The following is a 13,704-nucleotide window of genomic DNA, read 5'->3' as shown; positions in this document are numbered from 1 at the left end:
TTAGAGTCCTCAACTCTCAAGTCATGGGGTGGTGGGGGATTAGGTGCAACAAGCTTCCAGGGCTCCTTTCACCATTCCTTTTTAGGATTCTATGAGTCCTAATGCCAGTGACTTCAAAAAAAAGACGATTTAAAGAAAAATTTGCGAAAATCACTATGTTGTAAAATTCGATTTCTCAGAGCCGATCAGGAATGGAGAATGTGAGACACCTCAAGGTGGTGTGTGTGTGTATATTTCTTTTTTCCTTTTTTTACACTCCAGTGAATCAATCTTTACAGAGAGTATGAAATGAAAATCTGCCACCTTGCAGTAAAATTAGAGCTGGCATTGCTGTCCTAAAAAAAAAAAGAAAAAAGTCAAAAACGAAGCCTCAAAAAAATTATGACCAGCTACCTGCTGGATCCACCCTGCTGAGGAGGCACCTTGTGACACAGTTTATGATCTGGAGGATTACTGCGGTCTTGATGCTATCATCTTAATTGCAGGAGCAGAGCAGGGCTGCAGCCTGTGGTCCCTGAGCCCCAGTGCTCTGGCCACATGACGCGCCTAGTTCTCAATCTGATAAATTCTTTTCACTTACTCTACCTGCTCCAAATTACTTTGTGGAGGCTGCAGGCTTCCGGGCCACTACTGATTTTTCTGCTTCCTTCCTAAAATGAGGTTGTGGAAGCCCCAAGAAGAGGTGGCGGGAGGGAGAGGGCCACTTACTCTTCCACTCAGAGTTCCTTCCCTAGATGGCAGGAGATCACTGGAGAGGACAACTTGTGTTTCTGGACCACGAGCTGGTGAAACACAGGATGGAGTCTGTGTATTTAGAGATCACTGGCAAGGCTAAGACTTGGGCCTCGGCCTTGAGACCAAGGGAGCCACCAGCATCTTGGGAGCCCAGCATCCCTGGGCTGGAAGGGATGGATAGGGGCTCAGGCTCTAAACCTCACTAGGCACACGTGATGGGTCTCCACTCTGGGTTTAGTGTATGCTGCTCAACATTGCTTGGAGAAGGGGAAGCTTGGGAGCACTTGTCTTGCAACCAGACTTCCAGGTCCTAGCCCAGTTCCCCAACTTATTTGCTCTGTGACCTTCCTTGGGAAATGAACCTGTCTTCTTTAGATCTTAGTTTGTCATTTGTAAATCCTGGGGCTTTGGATTAGAGCTGGGGTTGCAAACTACTGGCCCTGAGATTTGGCCTGCTAAGGTTGTTTTGTTTGGCCCGAATAGTGCTTTCAAACCAGGACATTTTATGTTTAAAAAAAATCCAAAATGTTGGCTTCTCTTTAAAAATCAGAAGACTTGGAAAAAAATAGTCTCATATTCTCATGTGGCAAAAAGTGGCTGAATCTGGAAACTTACAAGCTAATTTAAAAATTCATCAGTCAATTCATCGGAATTCTAAAATTCAGAGTCAAGAGACTCAGAATAACCAAAGCAATCTTGAAGGAGAACAAAGTCAGATTTCAAAAGTTGCTACAAAGCTACAGTAATCAAAACAGTGCAGTACTGGCATAGAATTAGGACCAAGAGTCCAGAAATAAATGTTCACCTTTATGGTCATGGGTGCCATTTTCAACAAGGGGACCAGGATAACAAAATGGGGAAAGAGTAGTCATTTCAACAAATGGTGATGAGACAACTGATTACCACATGCAAAAGGATGAATTTGTACCTCCACCTCCCACCACATATAAACATTAATTCAAAATTGGCTGGGCACAGTGACTCACGCTTGTAATCCCAGCACTTTGGGGGGCCAAGGCGGGTGAATCACCTGAGGTGGGGAGTTTGAGACCAGCCTGATCAACATGGAGAAAATACTAAAAATACAAAATTACCTGGGTGTGGTGGTGCATACCTGTAATCCCAGCTACTTGGGAGGCTGAGGCAAGAGAATCTCTTGAACCCAGGATGCAGAGGTTGTGGTGGGCTGAGATCATGCCATTGCACTCCAGCCTGGGCAACAAAAGCAAAACTCTGTCTCAGAAAAAAAATTATTGAAAATTGATCAAAGACCTAAATGTAAGAGCTAGAACTATCAAACTCTTAGAGAAAACATAGGTGTAAAACCTTCATGATCTCATATTTGGCAAAGTTTCTTAGATATGACACCAAAAGCACAAGTGACAAAACAAATGGAAGTTTAACAAAATTACAAAATTTTATGCTGCAAATGATAACCATCAAGACAGTGAAAAGGCCGGGAGCGGTGGCTCACGCCTGTAATCCCAGCACTTTGGGAGGCCGAGGCAGGCAGATCACGAGGTCAGGAGATTGAGACAATCCTGGCTAACACAGTGAAACCCTGTCTCTACTAAAAATACAAAAAAAAAAAAAAAAAAAAATTAGCTGGGCGTGGTGGCAGGCGCCTGTAGTCCCAGCTCCTCAGGAGGCTGAGGCAGGAGAATGGCTTGAACCCGGAAGGTGGAGCTTGCAGTGAGCTGAGATTGCGCCACTGCACTCCAGCCTGGGCGACAGAGCGAGACTCCGTCTCAGAAAAAAAAAAAAAAAGACAGTGAAAAGAAGACAAACAGAATGAAAAAAATATTTGCAAATCGTATATTTGGTAAGGAGCTTTTCTTTAGACTATATAAAGAAGTCTTACAACTCAATAATAAAAAGATAACCCAGTTAAAAATGGGCAAAGGATCTAAATGGAAGTTTCTCCAAAGAAGATACACACACGGCCAATAAAAACATGAAAAAATCCTCAACATCTTTAATCATCAGGGAAATGCAAATCAAAACCACAAAGAGCATTTCACACCCACTAGGATAGCTATAATAACAAAGACAGACAGACATCCTTGTTGACAAAGATATAGAGATTGAAGCCTTCCTTCATTGCTGATGAGAATGTAAAATGGTGCAGCCAGTTTGGAAAGCAGCAGAATTCCTCAAAATATTCAATATAGAATTCAAATATGATCAAGCAATTCCATTCCTAGGTATGTAAGCAAGAGAAGTGCAAACATGTCCACACAAAACCTTATGCACAGCAGCATTATGCATAGCAGCATTATTTGCCGTAGCCAAAAAAGTAGAAGCAATGCAAAAGCCATCAAATGGCGAATGAATGTATAAAATGTGGAATATCAACACAATGGAATATTATTTGGTAACAAAAGCAATGAATTTCTGATATATGCTACTACATGAATGGACCTTGAAAACATTACAGTAAGTCAAAGAAGCCAGTCACCATGTATTGTACAGTTTCATTTATGTGAAGTGGCCAGAATAGGCAAATCTATAGAGAAATAGATTGGTGATTGCTTAGGGCCAGAGGCAGAGGAAGGGGTGGTGAGGAGATGGAGAGTGACTGCTAATAGGCATGGGGTTTCCTTTGGGGTGACAAAAAAAATTCTAAAATTGAATCGTGGTGAATGTCATACCACTGTGTGAATGTGCTAAGCAACATTGAATTGGACACTAAATGAGTGAGCTCTATGGCATGTGAATTACACCTCAATCAAACTACTGTGAAAGAAGTGGCTGGACCTGAGGAGGGGCATCTCCTTTAGATGGGCCAAGTGCTCCTGGACCACCAAAGTCCCTACCTGGCTTTTCACCTGCTAAAGTTACCTGCCTGACCCTTGTCAACACCTGAGTTTGCAAACCCAGGATTAGAGGCTCACTGAGGACACTTCTTGGTCCTCTTTCCCAAAGATCTATGGAAGCCATTTTCTTTCCTCCTAAGAACACTCACCCTTGCTGCTGCTCACCTGCTATGCTAACTTGGATCCTTCCCTTCTCAGGGTCTCAGTTTCCCCAAGGGTGCAGGGATGTTCTTGGACTGCCTGTCACTCAAAGCCCTTATAACCCTGGCCTTCTCTTTTGTTTGAACCCAAGAGCTCCTGGCCCCCACTACCCCTTTTCCACCCTCTCTTTGCTAACTGACAGCCTCCACGGGCTTTGGTGGGTACTGTGGGGTGGGAGGGGCCTGGGGTTGGGGGTCAGCATGCAGGTCACCTGCCTGAGAGGCCAGCTAGGTGACTGAGGGCATTCTGAGGGCACTACCCCATTTGGCCAGGTCCCATTCAGAGCAGAGCACTCCTTGGGAGCCAACCAGTTTCTCCCTGGCCACAGGGCCAAGCTGGCCCCGCTCCCTGAGCCAGGCCTTGTCACAAGATGGGGCACAGCTGTGAGGCCACTGGTGCAGCCAGCTGGGCTTCTTGGAGCAGAGCAGAGAGGCGCCAGGGAGCTGAACCCTCCCCAGCAGGGAAGAGGACAGGGAAGGCAGCATCCTGCTCCCCACTGTGTTTCAAAGGACTTGAAAAGCCAAGTTGTGGGTGAATGGGAGGGAGCAAAGTAAAGCCACTCTATGAGCAAAGCTCTTACTGTGTGCAGCACTGTTCAAAGCTCTTACTGTGTGCAGCACTGTTCAAAGTACTTTCCTCCTGTGTCCTAACCTCAAGAGGAAAGTGCAGTTATGATTGTTGCTTTTCTTATGATGCCTGCCTCACAGGGTAGAACACAGAGGGGCACAGTAGTTGCGGATCTTTCCCAGGCTTCTCTCCGGGAGAGTGCTTGCATCTAGAGTCCGCACTCCCAACCGCCCCACAGACTGAGGATTTTATTCAAACTTTACACACTCACTTCTCCCCATCCCCTGCATTCAGAGGCTGGAGTGGCCAGGGACGGATTTGTTTTCCAGTGGATCCATCTGGGGGAGATTCTTGAGGGAAGGAGATGGTCAGAGGGCTTGGTTTCCTGCTGAGACCAAGCCCCCTTCAACTGAACACACTGTTGGTGAGCCCACCTTTGTGGGGTGATGCAGAGGCTGCACCCAGGCAATCTCGACTGTGCTATTTACTGTCTGAGGCACCTTGGGCAGGCCGCTTCGCCCTTCTGACCCTGACCTTTCTTGTTGTAATGATGCTTATCCATGGAGCAGTGAGGGTTAAATGCAATAATGTTTGCAAACCAAGTTCCCTGCAGCCCCTGGTAGACAGAAAGCCCTTAACGCAGACAGCAATCATAACAATGGGTATGGCTAGCATTTTACATGATGGTAAAATGCACGGGGAGCTGTCCCTAAGACTGTGCTCCTGGTAGCACAAGGCTGAAGACACCCAGTCTTTGTCTTCACCGAGGAGTGGGAGGAGTGAGCCCATGTGGTCTGGCCAGCCGCTAGTTCAGCTGGAACATGGAACTCACCTGCCTGCCTCATCTCCCACTGCACCTTGGTTTCCTCTCTCCCACGGCATTATCTAGGCCACAAACCCAGATGCCTAAAGGGGTCAAGCAGAGTTTTGTCATTAGCAAGGCAGGGAGGATAAGACACACAATAGGGAGTAGAGGGGTCTGTGGCAAAATAGAGGGCACATGTTGGAATCCTGGAGCTGGAGGAGGCTTCTGCAACTGTTTCAGGGCAGAGAATGATGGGTGGGTGAGGCTGGGGACAGCCCATCCTGGTGCCCACTAGTACCCGCCCTTCCTGCTGTTGGTCCAGGGCACACAGTCTGGAGCGGCCTCTGGGGATAAGGAAGAACCTCTCTCCCACTCATATGTGCCTGCGGCTCTGGGAGGAGTGTCTGGTTACAATGGTGGGAAGGAGCTGTGGCAGGCTTTGAAGTCAGAAAGAGCCACGATATATTCATTCATCTATTCACTCATTCATTCATCAAATACATATTGAGCACTGAGGGTCCTGCAAGGAGCAAAGCATAACTTCTGCTCTCATGAAACTTGTGGTCTGGGGCAGGGGAGACCAGTCCTTGTCCCTGATCTCCAGGGCTCTTCTTTTTCAGAAGCATCAGGATCCTGCTCTCCGTCTTCCACCCCCAGCTTGATGGAATGCAGAAGGGGAGGGGAGAGGAGGGCAGTGGAGCCGAGGCTGAGGCAACATCTTGAATTATTTTGCAAACATGTTGGGTCCACCAAAGCCCAGCACACATCTTGTCCCCGGCACCCTCTCCCTGGATGTGTGAGCCCATATGTTCCTGGGCAAATGTGCTCCATCTGCCTGGGCTGCATTTGCAATTAGCTCATCGGGATGCTGTTCTCTAATAGCCCTTTGATGTCCAACGAGCCTCCTAAGCCAGTGTGTTGCCTTCTCTTTGAAGCAGGACATCATGTTTTGCCAGAAGTCAATGAAACGCCCTAGTAGAACAGAACGGTTTAATTCCCTCTTCAGATACAGGGCTGAGGAAGTTCAAACAGGCTTCCGCCCATGCCTGCTGTCCCAATCGGCCTGCAAGATGCCCATATTGGAGGCCTGGTGAGGCCATGGCCCCTGGGGCTGGGCCTTCTGAGGAAGCTCTGGCCTCCTCCACCAGGGAACATGCCCAAACCACCTGGTAGCTATCACCTGGCCTTGTATCCTCGGCCACTTCTGACTGAATTTGGATTTGTCCATGACCCTGATTCCTGAACTGGCTCTCACCTTGACTTGCTGTTTCCCTGGACCTGGAACTGGCATCAGGCTCTGGCCCAGCCCGGGCTCCTCACTCACGCCCTGGTGCCCCATGCAACTCAGCTTGGCTTGCTTTGGGCTTCAGAGCTCCCATCTCAGCATTGACAGCTCATGGCAACCCCACCCATTGTGTGTCCAGGGAGCATTCCCCCAGGGCTGGCTGGGGGCGGCAGGGTCAAGCCTGACCTGAATGACCCGGTCACCAGGCACTGGTTCTCACACTAGCATGAGCACCTGCTGCTCGCCTGCTCCGAATCCATCTGCTGTCTCAGGAATTTCAGAGCCTTGCAAACTTCCCTTCCCCGGTGATTTTTGGGAGTTGCTAAGGGTGTGGTTCCTTCATGCATTTTCGATGCAGCTGTCTTTGTTGCTCACTAGAGCTGCTAACAAACCCAGTACTAGGGACCCCTGGCTACACCAATGTCCACCGTACAGGGCCAGACCAGTATTACTGGCTAGTGCTGCCTCCTAAAAGTAAAGCATGCCCAAGCACAATGCAGCAAGCTGTTCTTGGTCTCCCAGCCAATGTGCCAGCCTGTTCCATCACCCACTGCTTGGATGAGAGCTGAGTGGACTAAGCTACCAACCTGGAGATATAGACCCCGGCATATGCCTTGTGTAATTAGATGGTGCATATTCTCTGACTCAGAGTCACGTTGGTGTAAGGGTGGAGAGTTCCATAACCCAGTTATTTGGGTCCCAGTGAGTTATTCTTTTTTGTTTGTTTGTTTGTTTGTTTGAGATGGACTTTGCTCTGTCGCCAAGGCTGGAGTGCAGTGGAGTTCCAGATGGATTCAGGCTCACTGCAATCTCTGCCTTCTGGGTTTGCCTCAGCCTCCTGAGTAGCTGGGATTACAGGTGCCTGCCGTGGTGTCCAGCTAATTTTTTTGTTTTTAGTAGAGACAGGTTTCACATGTTGGTCAGGCTGGTCTTGAACTCCTGGCCTCAAGTGATCCACCTGCCTCAGCCTCCCAAAGTGCTGGGATTACAGGCATGAGCCACTGTGCCCAGCTGAGTTATCTCTTTTATTGATTCATTCACTCAACAAAACTTTGTTGATCTCCCACCAGGTGCTGGGCAAACGGATGAACAAGTCTCACCCATCTGCCCTCATAGAGCTTACACTCCAGTGGAGGGACATCACATTACACAAATAACAAGAAATGACCAGGAGATAGCAAAGTGAGGATGAAAATATAACAGGGTGATAGGACTGGGAGCAACCAGGGGACCAGTTTAGGTGAGGTGGTCAAGGGAGCTTCCCTCAGGAGGTGACATTTAAGCTGAGACTTGGAAGATGAAGAAAAGCCAGCCATGCAAAGCTCTACAGGGAGAGCATTCCGAGAGGAGGAGGCAGCAGGGAGAGGCCGGGCTGAGGAAGAGACTGGTAGATTCAGGGGTCAGAAAGAGTGCCGGTATGGCTGGAGCATGGGGAGGGAGAGGGTGTGGGAGAGGATGGAGAGGGAGAGGTTGGTGGAGGCAGCTCACTGAGGGCCTTGGGGACCAGGCTGAGACGTTTGGACTTTGTTCTAAGTGGAAAGGAAATTCGGTGGAGGGCCTTAGGCAGTGTGACCCATGATTTTAGAAGGGCATGCCGGTTGCCTTGAGGAAGGGGCATTGTGCATGGTGTCTAGTGAAGGGGCTTGCTCACCAGAGAGACTGAGGCTGGATATAATTAGGTCAAGTCATATCTCTTCTCTAAACCTTAGTTTCCTCATCTGTACAATGGAGACAATAATTCCGACCTACTAAGCTGGAGCATGAGTGAGGAGAGAATAGGAACACAAAACTATATCATGAAATATGTACTCAGAATAACTCTAACAACTGAGGGTAGCTCTTCTCTTTTAGTTTCCAGAAAACCAAAGTAAAAATACAATAGGTTGCCTAGTAATAGGAGCAACCATTTTCCTACCCTAAACTTAGAAAGGGGTCTGCCACTGAAGCCTTGGATGCCCGCCCCTTACTTTCCTCCCCATTCTGATGCTCCTGAGACCTCCTGATTAGCCTTGGCCACTGGCCAAGACAGGCTAAGCCTCAAAGGCTGCCTTGGAACAGACCTGGGGAGAGAGAAAAAGATGCAGGCTCCAGGAAACCAGCTGCTTGTGGCTCTGCTGTCAACTGCAGTCCACTTGTAGGTTTGGAATATCTGCCAGTGAGCCATCACCCTCGGCTTTATTTCCCAAGGCTGTGCCCTGGTCAGGGGCTGGCAAGAGGACCTGGTGATGGTTCCGAGTGGCTGGACTGAACCTGGCTCTAGGCACTGGTGTTTGCTGCCTTTGGATTATTTGCCTTTGCAATCCTGACTCCTCTTCTGGTTTTGCCATTTAGGAGCTGTGTGGTCTGGGGCAAATCACATTCACTTTTTGGGCCTCAATTTCCTAATCTGTAACCTGGGATCAGGATCTCTTTCCTGAGACTGTAGTGAAGTCAAAGATAGGCCCCATGAGGCCTGGCCACAGAAGATTCCACACGTGGCTCTTCTTTCATTAATAAATATGACCACAGTTGTAGAACAACAGCCAAATTATGAATTAAGGATTTATTGCCTTGTTGGTTTCAAAGATAATCAATTGTCGATTAAGGCTAGACCTTGGCCAGGTAGGTGACTTTTGAGTTCTCTCATGGAATGGCTTTTAAAAATTAATGGCTTTAAGGCAGCTGTAGACATAGCCTTCTTAGGTCTTCCCAGCAGAGACAGAGGCTTCAAATGTGGGGAGATTATGGCAGGAGAAGAGGTGGCTCCATCTTCCTTGTGTCTGCGGCTGGGTGGGAGATCCTGCTGGGCAGGGAGCCCGTGGTTGCCAGCCTGCAGTTGACACTCTCCAGGCCACTCTCAGCAGAGAACATAGGGTCTGGCACATAGTATGTGCTCAAAGCAACTGAGCATTCAAACATAAGTTCATTTACCTCTATGGTTTAATCAAGGCACAGCCATGTTCTTTAAAAATAAACAAATCATGTGTATAGATACAATTTAACAATAGCCTGATTCGTCTTTTTTTTTTTTTTTTTTTTTTTTACAGTCTTGTTCTGTCGCCCAGGCTGGACTGGAGTACAGTGGTATAATCTCGGCTCACTGCAACCTCTGCCTCCCCGGTTCTAAGCGATTCTTCTGCCTCAGCCTCTGGAGTAGCTGGGATTACAGGCGCGTGCCACCATGCCTGGCTAATTTCAGATCTTTTGCTTAGTCCTCTTTTCTGTTGTATCTACTGCTTATATTTTATCTTTAGCGTTCACAACCCCCAACACATTCACACACTCACATTCACACACTCTGCACACATACTCAGAGAGTAGTAGGGCGGAGTGATGAGGAGCTCATTGCAGGTGCCCACGGTTTGCTTCTGGCCTTGCACTTCATGGGCTGGTGACCTTGGGCAGGTTACTTAAGCCCTCTGAGCCCCACCTGCAAAATGGATATAAACATAACATGCACAGCTATTGTTGCAAAGAGAAGCATGTAAAACAGTCCATGTAGTTGGTACCTGGTATGTGGAAAGTCTTCAGTAAATGTTGGCCACTTATCCCACAGTGTCCTGCATATGTACATGTAGGCCAGCACTCAAAGAAAAGCACTTCTAACATGCAGATGAGAATCTGCAGGCTTTGTCTCTCTGTGAATCTGAGTCAGGAGATGGGCAGGGTTGTGGCTGGGCTGCTGTCTGGGGAAGCTGGGCCTGGCTGGTGCTGTGCCTTAGTCCTTGTCTTGGGGTGAGGGGTATGGCATGTGGGGGCCCTGGTGGTCGGGTCCCAGCAAAGGTTTGTGTCTGGGAAGAAATAAATGGGAGCCCTCAGCAGCCCCTCATCCTCTTGTCAGGCTGCTGTGAAATAAAAGCTAGCTGGCTTTTGTCTCTATCGAGTGGTCTTTTATATGGAGAGATAACGAGGGGACAATTAATACAGCAATTGGGAGCAACCTTTGAAGCTCTGTAATTTCCCTGCCTTATAATTATCAAACAATCAGGGTTTTTCAAGCTCCCAATTACATCACAGTCAGAACCAGAGACAGAAAGGGTGGACACTGTAGCCAGAGGCCAAAGGGACCCAAGAAAGGCCACAATCTGTGACCCCAAGGAGATCCCAGGGGTGGGGGTGGCAGCAGAAAGAAGGGTCTGGGTTGGAAAATGAGCCTCCTGCTGGGTAGCAGCTGGGCCAGCCTCAGAGAACACCAGATGCCGTTGTTGGTGGAAGAGGGCCTGGGATGGAGCATCTGGCCCTGGCGCTGGCACACACCTCGGAGGAGCAGGCTCTTGGCAGGCCTGCTCCCCCAGCTTGGCACACCCTGGGACCAGAAGCCGACCCTGAGCTCCATCTGGGGGAATCAGTGTCAGCTGGGTTGGTCCCTTGCCTACTTGCCGCTCACTCGCCGAGGGCCGTGGACAATGCCTGACTCCTCTCAGGCCTCTGTTCTTGTGCAGGCAGCAGCCCATTGCATGTCTAAGCTTCTTATAAGATCAAACACTTGGTGATTCTGACTTAAGCAGTATTAGGGAGAGAAGGCTCAGTTCTTCCTTAGAAGGTCAGTTCCTGGCATAGAGCACCCATCACGGTGGGGCCCTCCCCAAGGGCAATGGCAGCTGTGGTGCATCAGGACAGCTGCGTTGGTTCTTTACAGCTGGGTGCATCTGCCCTGAGTTCAGCTGCTTGGAAACTCTTCGTGAAAGAGTCTCCTCCTTCATCATTAACATAGCCTCCACTTATGGAGACCCTGCTGGGTGCCAGGCTAGAAACTTCACCCCACAATCCAGTGTGAGCCCAGCAACAGTGCTTACAAAGCAGTCACCATTGGATCTACTTTATGGGGAGAGAAGAGTGTGTCATGAGGGTTTGTAACTTACCCAGTGGTCACTTTGCCCTTAAGTGGCACAAACAGAATTCATACCTGAATCTATCAGGCTTCAAAGCTATAGCCCCACCCTCAGGCCACACTGCCTCCCTTAGATGGTTAGAAAACAGACGGGACCCAAGCTGGCGGCCTGGAGCGCTGGCGGCCTGGAGCACAGGCACCTCAAGCTGCAGGAAGTGTGCTTGAAATGCTGCCCCCGGCCCAGCCACCAGGCTCTGGTCCCCACATTGTCTCTGGGTTGTGGACAGCTCTGCTGCAGCCACCTTGATAAAACTCTACCTATGTCCCTGTCTTTGTGTCACCTCCTACATGCTCAGACTCCTGAGAGGGAGTGTCTTGCTGGCCAATTCTAAATCCCATTCTCCTGTCCTGGAAACTGGAGAAAGGAATCTTCACTCCCTGGACAGTAGGAAGGATTTCAAACCCTGCACCTAACATACTTTGAGATCTTCCCAGATGGAAAGTGTTCAGATGCTTGGAAAAAAAGTATGTCTGTCAAGTTGAGATTCTGAAGACATGTCCCCTGCCACGGCCAATGTGGAGTCTGGTTCATGCTGTCCACAGTCTTGCACCTGGGCTGCATGGTCTCCACCTGAGATCCCAGCTCCAGTTTTCCTTTATGGAGGGAGACGTTAGGGACCAGAAAGGGGAATGCACCTGCAGAAGTTCACACAGCTGCTTAGTGGCTTTATGATAATAAATAAAAATTCCTATCAGTGTAGACTGAGCTTTGGTTCTATGAATAAGAATGGATTGTCTTATGGGGCAGCAGAGTGGTGTGGAGTGGGTGCTCAGGGCAGGGGGATGGTGGTAGACGATCTCCAGCAGCTTGTTTACGGTAATCAATGGTCCCCCCTCAGCTGGACTGAGCCCTTAATCGACTGTCCACCCTCAGAGGATGGCAGGAGTCTCATGCTTGCATTTCTGAATTCTCCCCTTCTGGGAAAGCCCCAGGCAGCCACCATTGCAGACCTGCTCTCAGTGATTAGGGGTGAGTGACGCCAGCACCGTGTGGGTTAATGCCACTGGGATAGGGGTATGTGCTGGCTGGTCCACGGATGGACGGCAGGTGAAGGGTGCTTTATTACGATGTATGACCAGTTTCTTGGCTGCTTCATCATCTGCCAGTGTGCAGGCAGAAGCTAATAAGCGATTCGTTCCATTTTGCCCCTGAGGGTGCCTCCCAAAGAGGGAAGCTATTGATTTTTAACACTAGACACATAAACTCCAAGCTAGTTCTTGTATTCTTTGGTCCCTGGCGGTGCCCTGGTGGGGAAAGCCAGCCATTTCAGTCATCAGACACACGCAGCCAAATGAGGTGGTAATAAACTCACCACCACTGGTGCCAGTGTGCAGAGACCCCTCTCTGCTGAGGGACCTTTTCATTCTCTGCCCTGGTCTTGTTTCCTGTGGTGCCTGGCCCTGTGGCCTGGCTATCATTCGGGTCCACTGCCTTTCATGGGCTTGGGGGTTAGGCTGCTGAGCAATGAAAGGGAGCAGGGTCAAGAGTGGGGAGAGAGGACCTGGCTAGGAACAGTAGAAGTGAGCACTGGAGATAGGTTCTGACTCTCAGACGTGACAGCACAATGGCCACGGTCATCACTTCATCCCCTACACACCCAGTACTCATCCTGTAAAATAAGGGATCCTACAGCCACCCTGTGTGAGCCCGGCTGTCATCAAACCCGGGCATCTGCAGAGAGGACTGTACATTAACATCATAGAGAGTGGCTTACCTTGGGCATTCCCGTGCTGACAGGCTGGATGGCTACCTCGCTAGTTGTATTCCCACCTGCTCATTTTACAGATGGGAAAACTGAGGCCCAGGAAGGCAACTTAGAGTGGGTCTTCTTGTTCCCTGCCCCAGTCTCTGTCAACCCATTCTACTTCTATCTACTTCATTCTCCAAAATATCAGCTCTCCGATCAAACACCCAGAACGTTTCTCCTATTTACTTATCTGTGCTTTCTAAATTGTCTCAATATCTCACTTTTATAATTAGAAAAAGATAAAAACCGTTACAATAATGAAAATCCATTGCCATTTTTTCTTTTAAAGAAAATGCAGAAAAGTAAATATCGACATTCAGAAAAGATATGTTTCGCAAGTATCGATTATATCTAGGTTACGATTTTTACAATTTAAAACAAATTTTAGTGATCATTTCCAATTTCCTACAAAAGGTACCTAAACTCAGCCCAACACCCAAAGCCTCCTCCTGTCTGTTCTTAACCACCCTCCTCCCAGAGCATACACCCTCTGCTCACAGTAACCCACTGCCTGCTCCCCAACCCTACTGGCTGACATATCCCGCCCTCAACTGCTATCTCTTCACTCTGTTTCTTTCCTCTTTCAGGTAAAAGTGCTTTTGAATAAAAGAACAAATTGTTCTTCACAATAAAGTCATTTCCTCATTTCCCCTGGAGGTAGGCAGTGGTAAAATAAT

The sequence above is a fragment of the Hylobates moloch genome, unplaced genomic scaffold, assembly GCF_009828535.3.
Source record: "Hylobates moloch isolate HMO894 unplaced genomic scaffold, HMol_V3 SCAFFOLD_3, whole genome shotgun sequence".
NCBI classification, from domain to species: Eukaryota; Metazoa; Chordata; class Mammalia; order Primates; family Hylobatidae; genus Hylobates; species Hylobates moloch.
Note: the sequence above shows the minus strand (reverse complement) of the source record.